The sequence below is a fragment of the Petaurus breviceps genome, unplaced genomic scaffold, assembly GCF_028583685.1.
Source record: "Petaurus breviceps papuanus isolate PSGF00001 unplaced genomic scaffold, PetGlider_PUasm1.0 183, whole genome shotgun sequence".
NCBI lineage: Eukaryota > Metazoa > Chordata > Mammalia > Diprotodontia > Petauridae > Petaurus > Petaurus breviceps.
Window position 1 is genome coordinate 13571698 of NW_027185791.1, and position 17103 is coordinate 13588800.

The 17103-nt window shown below is 39.8% G+C and overlaps 2 long non-coding RNA genes across 3 annotated transcripts in view; one reads left to right on the forward strand and one right to left on the reverse strand.

Moving 5' to 3' along the window:
* The window catches only part of LOC138160984 (uncharacterized), a 28986-nt gene extending 21543 nt beyond the window's left edge, over nucleotides 1-7443 (reverse strand). Inside the window, exons 1-2 of the long non-coding RNA XR_011168228.1 lie at nucleotides 7110-7443; nucleotides 5107-5196 (exon numbers count right to left, since the gene is read on the reverse strand). This is a non-coding gene — a long non-coding RNA (uncharacterized lncRNA). The remainder of the gene's footprint in view (nucleotides 1-5106; nucleotides 5197-7109) is intronic.
* Nucleotides 1-17103, forward strand: part of LOC138160985 (uncharacterized) — a 51627-nt gene that overhangs the window by 11309 nt on the left and 23215 nt on the right. Inside the window, exons 2-3 of one of the 2 annotated variants that reach the window (XR_011168230.1) lie at nucleotides 5134-5239; nucleotides 9725-10373. This is a non-coding gene — a long non-coding RNA (uncharacterized lncRNA). Of the gene's footprint in view, nucleotides 1-5133; nucleotides 5240-9724; nucleotides 10374-17103 lie in introns of those variants that run through there. The other variant, XR_011168229.1, reaches the window with a different exon arrangement.

The following is a 17103-nucleotide window of genomic DNA, read 5'->3' on the forward strand; positions in this document are numbered from 1 at the left end:
TTGCTACCAGGTTTTGTGTGTGACATCACTCTTCTCATGATGTGAGGCAGTAGAAGGGCTATTGAGAGCTATCACAGAAGTTAACAAGTACCTGGGCTTCTTTTTTTTCCAGTGAGAGAAAATTAACTCAATTTTATTTTGTCCTTTCTGAAATTTCCATGTATAATAGGTTTGAGGAAGGAAGGAAGGAAGGGAGGGAGGGAGGAAGGAAGGAAGGAAGGAAAAATGGAAAGATGGAAGGAAGGAATAAGGAATGAAGGAAAGAAAGATAAGAAGGAAGGAAAGATGGAAAGCTAGGAAAGAAGGGAGGAAAGAAAGAAAGATAGAAAGAAAGAAAAAGGAAAAATGGAAAAAAGGAAGGAAAGAAGAAAGATGAAAAAATAGGAAGGAAAGAAGGAAGGAACATGGTGATGTGCTAAGCACAGATGATATAAATAATAGCAAAAAGACAGTCCCTACCCTGAAGGAGTTTACTTTCTACTCGGGAAGACGATGCAAAAAGGGGAGCTGAAAAGCAGGGATTAAGTAGAGTGGGAGAGTGGGAAATGAAATGTCAGAAACCAGGTCAGGAGAGGAGTCTGGTCTGAGCCCCTAATAAAAGGGAGATTCTAGGGAAAAGCCATCCATGAGAGGAGTCAGCCTTGTGGAGAGCTATATTCCATTGTGACCGGGCTGCAGGGATGGAGGAATGTTCCAGGGTGAGGAATTCCCAGGTGCCAAGAGAAGGTCCACAGCAGTTAGAGGCATGACTTTGAAGTCCAGAAGGTCAAGAACAAAGACTGAGCGGGGAAAGGAGGAAAGGGGGAAAAAAAAGGAAAAAGCAGAAAGAAAAAGCTCTGCCTTACACTGAATAGCACAAGTAACCACGTCCTTATTAGAGTATAAAATGTTTTACCGTGTTTTATTTCTGCTCCCATAGACTACACTTCTGGCACTGTTGTAAATCAATCATCAGGTGTGAAGACATTTAGTTAAAGAAATGATACCAGAGGAATCTAGGTCAAAGCTCACATTACTGAGGGAGTGTCCTGGATCATCCGTGTATCACTGCATACATAAAGTGGTTCAGGAATTAAGAACTGAAAAACTGCTGAGTGGGTCCAATCAATCAAACTAACAGCAAGGATTGATTAAGTGCTGTTGTTGTTGAGCTGTGTCTTGGTGACCTCATCTGTTGTTTTCTTGGCCAAGATATTGAAGTAGTTTGCCATTTCCTTCTCCGATGAGGAAACTGAGGCAAACAGGGTTAAGTGTCTTGCCCAGGTAAGTGTCTGAGGTTGGATTCGAACTCATGAAGATGAGTCTTCCTGCCTCCAGGCCCAGCACTCTATCTACTCCGCCACTTGGCAAATCCCCAATTAAGCACTGATTGTGTCCCAGTCTCTGTACTAAGTGCAAGAAAGCAAAACAGCCACTGCCCACTAGAAACTTACATTCTAACACATATATACAAGATACATAGAGAATAGATAAAAGGTAGTTTTAGGGAGAAAGACAGTAACAGATAGGAGAGAATAGGGAAGCCTCTTGCATAAGGTAGTACTTGAATTGAGTCTTAAAAGGAAGCCAGGGATTCTGGATGTGGAGGTAAAGAGAGAAAGGATTCCATCTATGGAGGACAGCCAGTGCTAAGGCATGAAGATGGGAACTGGAATATGAAGAATGAGAAAGAAAAGCAGGCTAGAATAACTGGATTGTAGAATATTTGGAGACAAGCAAAGTGTGAAGACTGAAAAAGTGGGAGGGGGACAGGTTATGAGAGTTTAAATGCCAAACAAAAGAAGATTTCATTAGAGTCGTTCCCAAAGCTGTAGTCCTAACTTCTGGGGCCCTGGCCTTCACCCCCATGCAGAGCTTCCTATAATACAAAGAATAAGGCAGAATTTTTCCTTCCCTACATTCTTTGATGGACAAACCTGGTGTAAATGAAAGTTTCAGAGGGATCAAAAGAAAACTGAATTAATTTTCTTTCACTAAAAAAAAAAAGGCAGACCAGGCAGTTATAGGCTCTTTGGCTATTTCAAGTGAGATTATTTTCATTCACCATATCCTGATATTTCATATCACCATACCAAATTGCCTTTGAAAGAGTATTTTTATTAGGTTTCTTACTCCCCCCTGGCTGATTGGGAACTACATCTTCCAAGGAAAAAAATTACCTGCTTCTTACTGCGATATCCAAGCACTACATAATGAACACTGCCCATTTACCAGGAAAAGCCCTTGAGTAGCCAAGGCAGAAAGGAGTCCTGGTAGTTGAGGAGGTCAAAGTTCATTTGAACCTTTGTATTCTTTCTGCTTCTTACTTAGACAACATCAGAGTGAAAGTCTGACTCAAGAAAAGTGTATTCACAAACCAGCTAGAAAGGGTCGAGTCCATCCAAAAGGAACATAAATGCAAATCATGTTAAATTTAAAAATTGAATACCACTAGTTCGCGGATTAAAAAATTGTTGATCACCTTCATGGCTGTAAAAATATACAGCTCCTTACAGGGAAAAAGTTTTACTCTAGTTAGTAGGTCATGCTTGAGGGAACTAATTTTTAAGGTTTGAAAATATTTAAAGATTCGTTTGGGATTTGTGCTAAATTGAAAAGATGTGATGAATTCCAGTTGTACAGTACTAATGGTTAGCAAACAGGACATGGTCCATACTAAGGCTGAGGTGGTAGATAGAAGCTGAGGCAGTGGGTAGTATACACAACTCATAGGGGGACTCTGCAAGTACTCCAATCAGAGGTTCAGGTATACCAGCTCCCCAGCCCACTTGGCTCTGCCCTCAACTTTCCTGTGGACTTCTCTCCCATAGTAAAAGTAAGCAATGTAAAGGGACAGAGATTGGACTTACAGTGAAGAAAGGGGGAAGTAATTGCCATGAGTATGGGAGATCATACACCTGAATTATTAGAGATTTTTCTTTGTTATTTATGATAGCTAATAACAGCTAGCATTGATAGCATATATATGTATATTTATACATACATACCCTCCTATATGCTCGGCACTTTATTTCATTTGATCTTTACAATAGCCCTGAGAAGTAGATGCTGTTATTATCCCCATTTTACAGTTGAAGAAACTGAGGCAGACAGATTTAAGTGATTTGCCTAGAGTTACAGTGCTAGTAAGTGTCTGATGATAGGCTTGAACTCAGGTCTTTTTGATTGCAGTACCAACTCTATCCACTGTGACACTTAGCTGTCTCTTACTATATTATTTATGATTTAAGTGTCTGTTGCTTTGTATTAGAAGATTAATCTAGTCAGTCTAGTGAAAGAACTACAGCAGGGGCTCAGAGCTATGATGTTTAAGTAGATGCTAAACCTAAGCATTCCATGAACTCATAGCTTTTTAAGGGGGCACAATAAAGGTGAGACGTGGATAATACACATATGAAGAAACTGGAAACTGGAAAAGGCAAGTGAAGGAATTACAAGTAGCAGGCATCAGGTTCTTTGACCCAAAGCCCAGTGGTCTTTCCACTGCCCATCATTGTGATGTGGTAGGTTACGTAATGGGCCAACTATGACCAGCAAAAATATCTGGTCTAGGCTATTTCCTTTTCTTGACAATTCCTGATTTACTGGAACACTGAGAATGTTTTCTCAGTCAACCTCATTGAATCTTCAGAACATTTTGACAGCCAGTTTTAAGTATAACTGCTAAGGAGTTATATAACTTCTAATGTTTTATTTCTTTTTAGCTTTTTCCCCCTTTTTTTGAGGACCAATAGAGCATAATGGATACAGAGTGAAAGACCTGGGTTTATAGCCTGCCTGTGATACATACTAGCTGCATGACCCTTGGCAAGTCACCTAAACTGGACCATAAATTGCAGAACAGCGGCAGCTAGGTGGTGCAGTGAATGGTGCACTGGCCCTGGAGTCAGGAGGACCTGAGTTCAAATCCAGCCTCAGATACTTAACACTTACTAGCCATGTGACCTTTGGCAAGTCACTTAACTCCAGTTGCCCTGCCCTTCCCCCCCCCTCCAAAAAAAAAAGCAAAAAAAAAAAAAAAGAAAGAAAGCTTAATCTGGTTGTATGTAACAGGGTATAGGACAAACTGAAAGGCGAGGGAAAATTAGAAATATGATCCAGTCTATTGAAGTCATTGGTCAGGATAAACAATAGTGCTAGAAGGGAAGTATGGAGGTAGGCTATGGTTGGACAAATATAACCAAAAACTATCTTCCCTATCCCCACTAACCTGCATCACATGTGTGTACATTTCTTTTTATAGGGACAAAATATTTCATTCTGTAATTAGAGAAGAAGCTTCAGATGCAAATATTCCAAGGAGAGGAAACACTAATGAATGTTTACTACAGTGTAAACTGATTTTAGATCCTTCCTGAAGAGCAGGTATTGTGAGAGAAAGCACAGAATTCAAAGGTATTGCATTTCTATTGGAAAGGAAATAATAAAAGAAAGACTAAAAAAAGAAAGAAGAAGTTATGGGCACTAAACACTGCCCCCCCCCAAATCAGTCCTAATAATAAATAAGTTCAATTAATATTTTTGCTCAGTGTGTATGAATTATTATTTAACCCAATAAATTATTATTTATTATTTAAATAGTGAGCAACTATTTGCAAGGGCTCTTTGAAGGTAATTCCAAAGTCTGTTGTAGCTTCCATTCAATGATAACATGAAAGTCCAGTTTTCTAATATCCCATTTGGCATTGGAAGGAACACATGCCTTTTTAAAAGGAAATGAAATAGTTGCAAAATAAAACAGGGGACATGATGTGCTCTGGAGTCTGGACAGACTTTGGGCCTTTCAGACGAGTGCTAAATGTGATTATCTCATTGAAATGCATCCATATTTCCACATAATTTGTCAAACAAACTCTCAGAGCATGTTTACTTCAATGTCAATTTCAGGAGAGAGCTAGCTTCTGGACTCTGACGAAAGAAACTCAATTCTGTTTTGTGGTTCATTTTTTACATGTAAGCTAGAAAACGTAAACTTGTGGCTCCTCTTTCCATGACTCCAATTTTAAAACAACATTTTTTTTTGGCTCATTCATGCAAAAGGTTTCAGGAAATAAAATTACCACCTGCGAGACCTGAGTAAGGCGACAGTTACCATAGCAACCCAACCTGGGATTTCTTTGCTTGTCCCTACAGTGACTGCTCGGTCTGTTTGCCTGGAAGGAGCACCGCCGTCCCAGGGCTCTGGTGCAGTTCTCTCTGAAATGGAAAATCCGTGTCATTAGTACATGCCAGCAGGCAGGTGAGGTTTGAAAGAGCCTGTTGTTGCTTGTTGAAATGAAATCCTGGCCCAGAATCTCCCTCTCTTTCCCTCTCCTATGCTTCTCTCTCTCTCTCCCTCCCTCCCTCTCTCTCTCTGTCTTTCTCTCTCTCTCTGTCTCTGTCTCCCTCTCTGTCTCTGTCTCTGTCTCTCTCTCTCTCTCCCTTTCTCTCTGTCTCTCTCCCTCTCTCTCTCTGTCTCTGTCTCTCACCCCCCCCTCTCTCTCTCTCATACTTTGTTTTCTTTCCATTTCACCCTCTTCTCTGTTTTCTCTTCTTCCTCTCTTCTCTGTTTCATTGTCTCTGCCTCTATCTCTGTCTCTCTGTTTCTGTATCTCTGCAGCTCTCTAGTTTTGTCTCTATCTCTGGTTCTGTGTCTCTTTGTCTCTGTCTGTCTGCCTCTCTCTGTTCCTCTTCCTCCTTCTCCTCCACCATTATTATCACTATACCTCAAAAATTTTCATTTATTTTTCCCAAGTAAAAGACTGGTCCCAAACTAGAATCTGTGAAGACCTATGAGACATAATGACTTGAATTCAAATTCAGCTTCAGATACTTAATAGTTATGTCACCCTGAGCAAGTCATTTAACCTCTGATTGCCTCAGTTTCCTCAACTGTAAAATGGGTGTAATAATAGCACCTACCTCCAAGGGTTATTATGAGGTTCAAATGCGATATTTGTGAAAAAAAAAAAAACCTTTTTGCATGGTGCCTAGCACATAGCAGACATTATATAAATGCTTTCTTACTTTCCCTTTCTCTTGCTCATTTTCAATTTCTCTGTCTTCAATGACTTTTTCTCTTCTGCCTACAAACATGCCCAGGTTTCTGCCGTTCTATAAAAAAAACAAAACCCTCTTTACTCCCTGCTACTGTCCTCCTTAAACTATTATCCTGCACCTCTCCTCCCTTTCACAGTCGGACTGCTAAAAATAACTGTCTGTGCTCATTGCCTGGCCTGGACTTTCCTCTCTCACTTTTAAAAACAACTCTGCAATTTGAGTTCTTCCTCTGATGGCCTTTTCCCATTCCTCCTCCTCCTTGGCTGCAGCATTTTACCCTCTCCTGTATACTCTCTCTTCCATGCATTATTGTGACACATTATTGTGTCTCTTGATTTTCCTCCCACCTGCTTTGCCACTCTGTCTCAGTTTTCTTATCGGGATCTTCGCCCATGTTTCACACACCCCCTTTAACTGTGGGCTCCCCCTCCTCCCAGGCTCTGCTCTGGGTTTTATTCTCTTCTGTCCTCTATGTCCTTCCTCTGTTACCTCATCAGGTCCCACATATACATGGGTTCAATTAGAATCTCTATATTTATGACTCTCAGATACAGTCCAGTCTGTCTCCTGAGCTCTGGTCCAACATCATCAACTACTTTTTGTATATTTACAACTGTTTATTGTCCCCCAGGTATCTCAAACCCAACATGTCATAACTCGCCCAAGATCCACTTTGTCCTCTTTCTATAGCTGATGCTCCTATCCTTCCAGCTCCCCAGGCTTGCTATCCCAGAGGCATCTCTCATTATCTTTCACCCCTCCCATATCAAATCAGATGCCCCATCTTAATCACTTCTGCCTCTGCAACATTTCTTACGTCTGTGCCCTTCCCTCCTTTTACCTGGCCATAGCTCTGCTTCAGACTCATCATGAAATCTCTAGCTTCAACAACTGAAATAGCCTCCCCATTGCCCTCCCTCTTCTCTAGTCCATGCTTCCCACAACTACTAGAGTGGCATATTTAAAGTATATGTGTGATTGTGTCACACCGTTGCTCAAAAAGCTCCAGTGACTCCTAGGATAAAGTGCAAACTCTTGTAACTTAAAGTCCTTCATGATATGGCTCTCACCTTTTTAGGCTTATGTTGCTACACATTATTCTTCAAAATGCCCTCCTTGCTGGTCCTCACATACAACATTCTGACTCCCATCTCGATGATCTTACACAAGATTTCTCCCGGTCCTGGAACACATTGCACATTGCCCCCAGCTTCAAGAATCCCCAACTTCCTATAAAGCTTACCTCAAGCACCAAACATGGAATGAATGGCATGAAGACTTTCCTGATCCACCCCATTTGCTGCGGTTCCTGAGATTGCTTTGTATCTGCTCTGCATATAGTTTGTATTCACTTCTATGTGCCTTGTTTCCCTCATTAGTATGTAAACTCCTTGAGGGTAAGGATTGTTACCTTTCTTTGTCTCTGCATCCTCAGAAAAGTGATTGGTGAATGATAGATACCTTGGGTTCATGCCATATGAGAATTGTTTGAAAGAACTAAGCATGTTTAACCTGAAGAAAAGACTTGGAGGGGGTGGGAGGAGAGGCAGACACAATAACTGCCAAATATTTGAAAGTCTATCATTTGGAAGAGGCATTAGATTTTTTTCTATTTGACCTCGGAGGACAGAACTAGGAGCTATATGCAGAAATTTTAAAAAGGCAGATTTGGCTTAGTCAGGAAGAACTCTCCAAGAGAGCCGACCAAAAGTGGAATAGAATGCCTCAGAATGTAGGGATTTCCCCTTCTCTGAAGGTCTCCAAGCAAAGACGAGGTGACTATCTGTCAGGTTATAGAAGGGATTTATTTTCAGGTGGAGGTTGGAGTAAAGTAACCACATAGGCTCCTGAAATTTTGTTACTCTGTGAGCCTTGTGAGGTAGATGGTACAAGAATTATTAATCCCTATTTTATGGTTGAGAAAATTGAGGCTGTGGAAATCAAGTGACTTACCTGGAATCACATAGCTACTAAGTATCAGACCCAGGACTTAAATCTAGGACTCCTAACTCCAATTTCAGTGCCCTTTCCTTCATGCAAGATTGTCTCTTAAATGCCCTAGTTGACCTAAGACATTCTCTTAGGTTATTAACCTTTTCTTCCCCTCTTTCTTCTTTCCTTCTTTTCCCCCTCCTTTCTTTCCCTTCCTTCTTCTTTCTTCCTTCTCTTCCTCTTTTTTTTCCTGCCTTCTTTTCTTAAAAATGTCTTCCTATTTCACAGAGTAGCTCTTGCCTCTAACTAAATTGTAATTCCCTTGAAAGGAGGAACCATGTTTTATGCTACTTCTATATGTACTCTCATAGCACCAAACACAGAACTAAATATTGGACACAAGTCAATACTTGTCAATTTTTTTTAAAGATGTATAATATGACACCTTTCTAAAATAAATAATTATAAAGGTTTTTTTTTAACATAACTGAAATGAAGTTGGTATAAACCCATTAAGAAAAGAAATCTCATTGGCCAAGAATATAACAACAATCTCATGTTTCAACACTAAATTCCTGGTTATGTGTAACCCTCTTTCTTCTCCCTCTTCTCCTACTCTACTTCTCATGGCTTCTCTCTATTATATGCACAGCTGGAAGAGAGTGATGTGAGCTATAAAATTTCATTCAGCCAGGAGGTCTCACCGATCAATTTTGTTTTCTATTTCCATTTTGCTATATCTAGGACTGAAAGATCCACAGCTTAATGAGAACCATCAAAACACAAACTGAATTAAAAATTAATTGAGGAAAAGCTATAAGTGCAAGGGAAGAATGGAATAAAGTTTTTTAAATTTTAATGAAAAATTGACATTTTAAGACAAATTTTCAGATACTTTTACAATTGAGTTCTCCACAAGAGAGACATCTGGTCTTACTTAGGGTACTTTTAAAACCAATGTTCCTATATATTCAGCCTACACTGGTTGAAAGACAACACCATTGTGTACCCAAAGATATCACAGGGGCACTAACCAAGAATTATAACTTTAACTAGATTAATCTAATAGGTCAGTCCCTTATATTTTCAAATCCTTTAACATCTGGTGTATAAATTAAAATTACTAACTCTATAGAATAGTTTTAGGTGAATTTAAATGGTTTTACAATAATTATCTAATTTTATTTATAAGACCATATAACAAAAATCAATTAGGCAAACTTGTCACAATGAAGCTCATTAACTTAACAGAGATCTACCCCCTTTGAAAATATCTTTTTTTTTTTAAAGCAATTGGGGTTAAGTAAGTTGCCCAAGGTTACACGGCCTGTTTTTTGGTGTGGGTGTTAAGTATCTGAGGCCAGAACTGATCCTGGGTCCTCCCGACTCTGGGGTCGGGGCTCTTACTCATTGCGCCACCTAGTCACCCCAATAGCGGTAGATTCTGAACCCTTCCCAATCCAATTTCAAAGGGGGAAAATTTCCACTGTAGACTATCCGATAGTTCTCCATTTAGATTTGCCAAACTCCTTTCAATGTAAATGTTTTTTTTTTTAAGTACTATAAGCCCCAGTAAGTGAATTCTTGATTCTTGTACCATTACTTAATGCTTAGTAGATGTGTTAATTTACTAAATGTATTGAGTCACTGTATGTGTAACCTATTGCCAACAGAGCCTTTTGACTCTTTTCTTCTGAAAGAAGCCTTCTATTCAGAAGGCTTCGAGCTGAAAGTGCTTGTGTTCACCCAACAGCATGGAAACAGAGCTGCAAAAAGACAGTGAGTGAAAAGCTGATGCAAGACTGGTGGAAACTAAAAGACAAGTAACACCGGCACAACTTTAAAAATAAAAAGCTTTGCATAATGGTCACACCCCACTGTTTTGCAAAAAATCTGGCATAAAATCTTGATAATTATGCAGTGAAATACAATACTCAGGCACTTTCAGCATGAGTCTTTTCTCCATTTGCCTATTATATAAAAGCATTTAAAATAGTTATCAATGTGAATATTATTATTTATTATTATTAATATTATTTGTTATCTTGTCAATAAGTTGTCTGACTCTTCATGACCTCATTTGAGGTTTTCTTGGCAGAGATACCTGAGTAGTTTGTCATTTCCTTCTCCAGCTCATTTTACAGATGAAGAAACTGAGGCAAACATGGTTAAGTGACTTGCCCAGAGTCACATAGGTAGTAAGTGCCAGAGGCTGGATTTAAATTCAGGTCTTCCTGACTCCAGGGTGGGCACTTTATCCACCATGCCACCTACCTTCCCCAATATTATTATAACTAGAATTATACAACTTTCCCATCAATAGCTGACAACAACTGGATAGAATGTGTGTATTTGTAGTAGTTTATTTTTTCAGACTAGACATACAAGTAGACAATGTGGTGAAACACAGGGATGACGTTAAATAAATTTAAATTTTAGACTAAGTTGAAAAGATAGGAACCAATTCTCCTATTCAGGGGTTCCCATAGGAACAATTCTTCTCTAGGTTCATTTTTAGTTTAACAATAGAACTGCCTCCCCACCCCAAACCCAAGGTAAATTGAATGGGTTAAAGGTTAAAGAATAGTGAAAGGACTGGGATAATTATTTTAATATAAATGGTGATTCCTAATATTCTGTAAGGGGGGAAAAGGTCTGATGATTATGAAATAGTGGAACTTTTGACTTTGAGTTTAACCAGGAGTAACAAATAGGAATAACTCAATCTGATTGTCATTCAAATGGGCCTGGCAACCTTGGTTGTTATTCAAACCTTGGTACATACTTTCTGGGAACACTTACTCCCCATTAAGGGTTGAGAGGGGAATTAAAGATTAGATTTTTTTTTTAAGAGCATTTTTGTGCCTGTTACCAATGGTTAGTAAAGGATCACTCACATTAAAAAGTAAATATAGTGATGGAATATTATTTTGTCATAAGAAATGACACAAGAAAAGGTTTCTGGGAAATCTGGATTGATTTATATGAACTGATACAGAGCTAAGCGAGAAGAACCAGAATAAATAACAACAGCATTGTAAAGAAAAACAACTTTTAAAGACTCTAGCATGCGCTTCAGTACTATAGTCCTGGGCAAACAGGTAGCTAGCTACCAGTGCCCAGACAGCCATTTGCTTCAGTGTAGCCCTGGGGAAACACAGAAACATCGCACTGGCCTCAGCACATGCCAGACACTAGCACTAGGATCCCAACTCAGCACCGGGTAAGCTGTCAGACCCCTACAGGCTCCAGCATTGCCAGCCACCCACCGCCTCACCCCCTCAGAGCAACACAAAACATGAGGGTCTCCTGTAGGCCTCAGGGCAACATCAGTGCAGCACCACGTAAATAGCCAGGACCTGCAGCCCCTGGAACAAGAAACCTGAGACAGTGTCCCTTCCACCCCAGGAGCAGAGCTCAAATGTAAAAGAAAGGAAAAGGGTATCCCCCTCCCCCCCCCAAAAAAAATGGGAAAACAGCAACAACAAAAGAATCTGACCATAGAAAATTATTATGGTGATAGGGAAGATCAAGACACAAACTCAGAGGAGGACAACAATGCTAAAACACCTGTGAGCAAAACCCCAAAGGAAAAAAAACCAGGAAGGGGTCTCAAACCCAGAAAGAACTCATGGATGAGCTCAAAAAGGAGCTTAAAAATCAAATAATAGGGGTGGCTACGTGGTGCAGTGAATAGAGCACCAGCCCTGGAGTCAGGAGGACCTGAGTTCAAATACTGAATAAGACACTTAACACACACACATACACACACATAAAACTAGCCTGTGACCTTGGGCAAGTCACTTAACCCCAATTGCCCTTCAAAAAGCAAAAAAAAATCATATAAGAGAGGTAGAAAAATTGGGAAAAGAAATGAGATTGATGCAAGAGAGTTACAAGAAAGAGGCCATACTTGGGGTAGGGGGAAGGGGGGAAGAAACTGTTTAAAAAGTAAAATTGACCAAAAGGAAAAGGGAGTACAAAGGATAATTGAGGAAAACTACTCCTTAAAAGTTAGAATTAAGCAAGTGGGAGCTAATGAGTATATGTGACATCAAGAATCAAACAAACATTCAAGAGAATGAAAAAATAGAAGAAAATGTAAAATACTTTATTTGAAAAACAACTGATCCTGAAAACAGATGCAGGAGAGACAATGTCAGAATCATTGGACTACCTGAAAACCAGAGTCAAAAGGAGGACTTGGATGGCATCTTTCAAGAAATTACCAAGGAAAACTGCACTGTTATCCTGGAACCAGAAGGCAGAACAGGCATTGAAAGAATCCACCCATCACCTCAAGAAAGAGATACTAAAAAAAAGCTCCAAGGAACATTATAGCCAAATTTCAGAACTATCACATCAAGGAAAAAATACAGTAAGTGATCAGAAAGAAACAATTCAAATATCAGGGAGCCACAAACAGGATTACACAGGACTTGGCAGCTGCAACATTAAAAGATCAAATGTCATGGAACATGATATTCCAGAAGGCAAAGGATCTAAGACTACAACCAATGCACTCCTACCTAGTGAAATTAAGCATAATACTTCATGGGTGGTTGGGGGGGGGTGGTCTTTCAATGAAATAGAAGGATTTCAAGCTTTCATAAAAAGACCAGAATCGAAAAAAAAATTTTTTATCTCCAATATCAAGACCCACAGAAAGCCTAAAAGGGAGAAAAGGGAAAAGAAAACATAAATGATTTAATAGAACTTAATTGTTTACATCCCTACATGGGAAGAAAAAATAACTAAGGGCAGGGTGGCACAGTGAATAGAGCACCAGCCCTGGAGTCAGAAGGACTTCAGTTCAAATCTGGCCTCAGACACTTAACACAAAAACTATCCGTGTGACCTTGGGCAAGTCACTTAACCCCAATTGCCCTGCCCTCCAAAAAGCAAAAAACAAAAACAAAAGAATTAAGGGATGAGAAAAAGGAGTACACTGGGTGAAGACAAAAGTGAGAAATAGAATGGAATAAATTCTTTCACATGAAGAAGTGAGAGAAGCCTGTTACAGTGGGGGGAAGGTGGGCAATGGGCATCACTTGAACCTTACTCTGATCAGTATTGGGTCGAAGAGGAACAAAATACACAATCAATTGAATATAGAAATCTATCTCACTTGACAGGGAAGTAGGAGAAAAGAAGAATAAGTAAAGTGGATGGAGGGGACTACCAGAAGGGTGGACAGATTGGAGGAGGTGGTAGACAGAAGCAAAACACTTATGAGGAAGGAAAGGTTCAAAGGAGAGAGAGGACAAACAGGAGGAAAAATAAGATGAAGGAAAATACACAGTCATCACATCCATGAATGTGAATGGAATGGACTCTCCCATAAAAAGAAAGCAGATAGTAAAGTGGATCAAAAAACATAATTTCATAATATGTTGCTTACGAGGAACACACTTGAGGCAAAGAGACACACACATAGAGCAAAGGTAAGGGTCTGGAGCAGAATCTATTGTGCTTCTGCTGAAGTAAAAAAAAAAATAAAAACGGTAGCAATCCTGATCTCAGACAAAGCAAAAGCAAAAAAGACCTAATTAAAAAAGATAAGGAAGTAAACTACATCTTGCTAAACGGTACCTTAGACAATGAGACAGTAACAATACTAAACATATATGCACCAAGTGATATAGCATCCAAATTCTTGAAGGAGAAGTTAAGTGAGTTACAGGTTCATGACCAAACAAAAGATAGAACACATTGAGAAATGTAAAATAGATCATTTTGATTACATGAAATTAAAAATCTTTTGTACTAACAAGAGGGACAATATGTTGAGTAACAATCTTTGCTAGTCAATCAGCATGTGCATCGTCCTCATGTTCTGGCATGGTGAGGGCCATCTGAGCATCTACATGAAAAACTGACAAATTAGTAACCAAAGACATATCCCATATATCTTCCCATAATTCTTTGCCTCAGACTTGTTTACCATGAATTTCCTAATTTTGATTTTTCCATATGGGCATCCATGTAGCGAACCCATTAGTTATCACCCATGAATCAGTGAATTTATGACACTGCCCTCCTTGTTCTCTTTTAATGCTTTGATGTACTGCCAAAAATTCAGAATATTGACTACTTCCACCTGTCCCAGTACTTTCCTTAATCTGAGTCTCTCTGAAGGTGTGGCAAACTTGGATACAATGGTTTGAGAAGATCTGTTGGAGCAGTTCTCACATCTCTATTTCACTTAACATCAAGCCCCTTTTCTCAATATATTTTAAATAGTTTATTAGTTGGAATACCATCAATTCTTCCGAACTCTACCCCTACTCTCAATAGAACAGTAAACAATTCTTTCTCATCAATCTATTCTGACTTGGAATCTGCTGACTATTTACTCTTCTCTCTCAAGGAAATTTATCTTTTTACCATTCTCCTAAGTCATTAGCTGTGAAATCTTATCTAGCACCTCTGAAAGGTGATAATTTCACTAATTACTAACCCTAATTAGTAGAGACAGAATTAGGTGCTTATAAACAGGAGGAGCCATCTTCACTATGATATTTCTGTGAGGACTGCTAAGGGGATATCGTGATAAGCAGCGACATCTCTGACGTGATGGCTGGCTTCATTACCTCCTCCTTAAATTTCTTATACAGTCCCTAAGCAAATACCAGGTTCTCTCTCCACTAGGTCACATAGAATCAGTGGGATACATTTTATTATATCCATCTGCTGCTAAAGCTAACAGATTGGTCAGATTGTTACCTGCTAACATATGATAATCTCAAAAAGCTTGCTGTACAAAATGATTCTGATTAATACCTATAAATTTCAAGCAATGCACACTATCTACCCATACACCTCCAGCTCCTTCATCACTGATTCTCACCATCCAACACACTAACAATTCTCCATCCTTTGGTGAATCTACTTAATATATCAGTAACCTCTTGCTGAGTGAAATCCTCAATCATCTTTCTGAGCTCTGTTTGGCTCCCATGGTTCTCTTGTGTTCTTTTCAGTATGGGGCAAACTTCTGCCCTCGTAAAAACTTCCTCATTTAACATTGTATCATTTTCCACCCATGCACTCACCTGGCAGTGGTCACCATGGCAACTAGACTCAGCCTGAGCTACCTGCACATTCCTCTTGTTAGTTTTTTGCTTTTTCTTAGCTAAATTCACAATTTTTTCTTCTATCACCTGAGACCCTCCAGCTTGCTCTTCTAAAGGAGAGCCCCAATGCTGTAACATAGAAAATTTCTCATGCAAATCAGCTAACTTCCTCTCCATCTGAGTTTCTTCTTGTAGCAGCTTCTCTCTGCTTTTACATATAACATGGCAACCTGTTAGTGTTGTGAAGAGAATAAGAGTGAGCTGAGATCTGGGTTTTAGATAAATTTAGATGTGGATTTATTGATCAAGCCAGTGACTGCGTGGAGTATGCACTCAAATCAGGCAGCCCCGAATTGGGGTATAGGCAATGCTTATAAAGGCAAAAACCACAATTGGGGAGGGGAGCTAGTGTAAGCAATGATATACAGAAGCCAAGAACAGCCATTGGTTGGATCTATAGCTCAGGGATAATTTGGGAATCGTGGCACAAGGGTACAAGGGCACGACCTCCCATGTGATAGGAGTCCCTCCTAGAACAGGGTGGAGGGTACAGGGTACAGGGCACAGAGGGAGTGGAATTCCCCAAACAGGCTGGGATTATAGAACAGGTCAGGGTCATGTTCTGGGAGACGGGTGTGGGGGACCCTGCTTGGTCAGCATTCTGGGTGGAGGACCTTGCTAGATCAGCATCCCAGAACAGGGTGGTCTCTTGAATGGGATAGACTTGCCCCATGATCTCTATACAGACTTGTACCATAATCCTTTTACAAAATGCTGCTTCAAGGCTTACTGATTTAGGGAAGTACTAACTTAGGGGAAAGATACAGGAGCAGGGGACTATGCCTTGGGTGGTTCACTTTTACCCAGGACTTTGCCTTTAAGCTGTTACAAGTGATTACAGGGTTTAGGATAAAGACAAAGACAAATAAAAGGGGCTTAATGTTGGGCTACAAATAAGGTGACATGTTATTTGGGTTACCTTACAACATTAGTAAAACCCAGCCTCTTCTACACAGCCCTTCCAGTTCTCTCCCTGGTTTTATTGGTATTCCTTGCAAACATGTTTCTAAATCTCTAGGTTCTCCCTTCTGTAGCTTCAGTTCCCAGTTTTCACAGATCCCTGTACTTTTAGCCCATTTCCTTGCTAGGGAGGAATAAAGTAAATCCTCCTATCATAAGATATTCATTTCTTCTGCCTCCAAATAGAGGTCTGATATTTTGTGATCCCATCCTCACTGCCAAATGTAGCACCAATGCAATATTCACAGTGCTGATGGCAACCAGGAATATGGTGGCATAGTTCTCAATCACAAAATATAACAGACTCTCCATAAAGAAGACAGAAGCAAAACATTTATTCTGACACCAGAGAGCCAAATCCCAACACCAGAAAAACTAATCCATCATAGCAACAAAAAAGTTAATACACCATAACACAGCAGAGAGCCACACCATCCTTTAGCCTTCCCATAAACTGTAATGAGAATGGGAATTTGAAGATCTTCCCTGCCCCTTAATAGATCTAGAGGGGAGTTTGAAGACCTCCCCTGATTTGAAAGTAAACTCTGCCCCATAATAGGCTGAATGTATCACATGGAGCCTGTGATGGAGGGAATTTGCTAATAGGTAGAGCAGAGCCCACAGGAAGCTTCCCTGCTGTGAAGATAAACTTTGCCCCCTAATAGGCTGAATGAAGCCTATGGTAAGAGGAGTTTTGCTGAAGGGGAGTAGAGCTCACAGGAAGCTGGTTCAGAGTTAGCCAGATGGTGGCGGACAGAGGAGCTCAGGCAAGGCAATAGAGAGTTTTGTGAGTAAATATTGATCTTGTATTGGTTTGTGGAAAGGCTGAAGGATGCTGTGGCTCTTAGTGTTATTATGGCTTCTGAATATCTTGGTACTATGATGGACTTGGCTTACTGGTTTGGGGATGCAGTTTTCTAGTGTATAAATAAATTCTTCAGTTCTATCCTCTATCTGGAGAATCTGATATATTTTGCAATTGAATGTCATGTGATACTTATAGTCATGGTCTTTATTGTGATTGTGGGCTCTATAA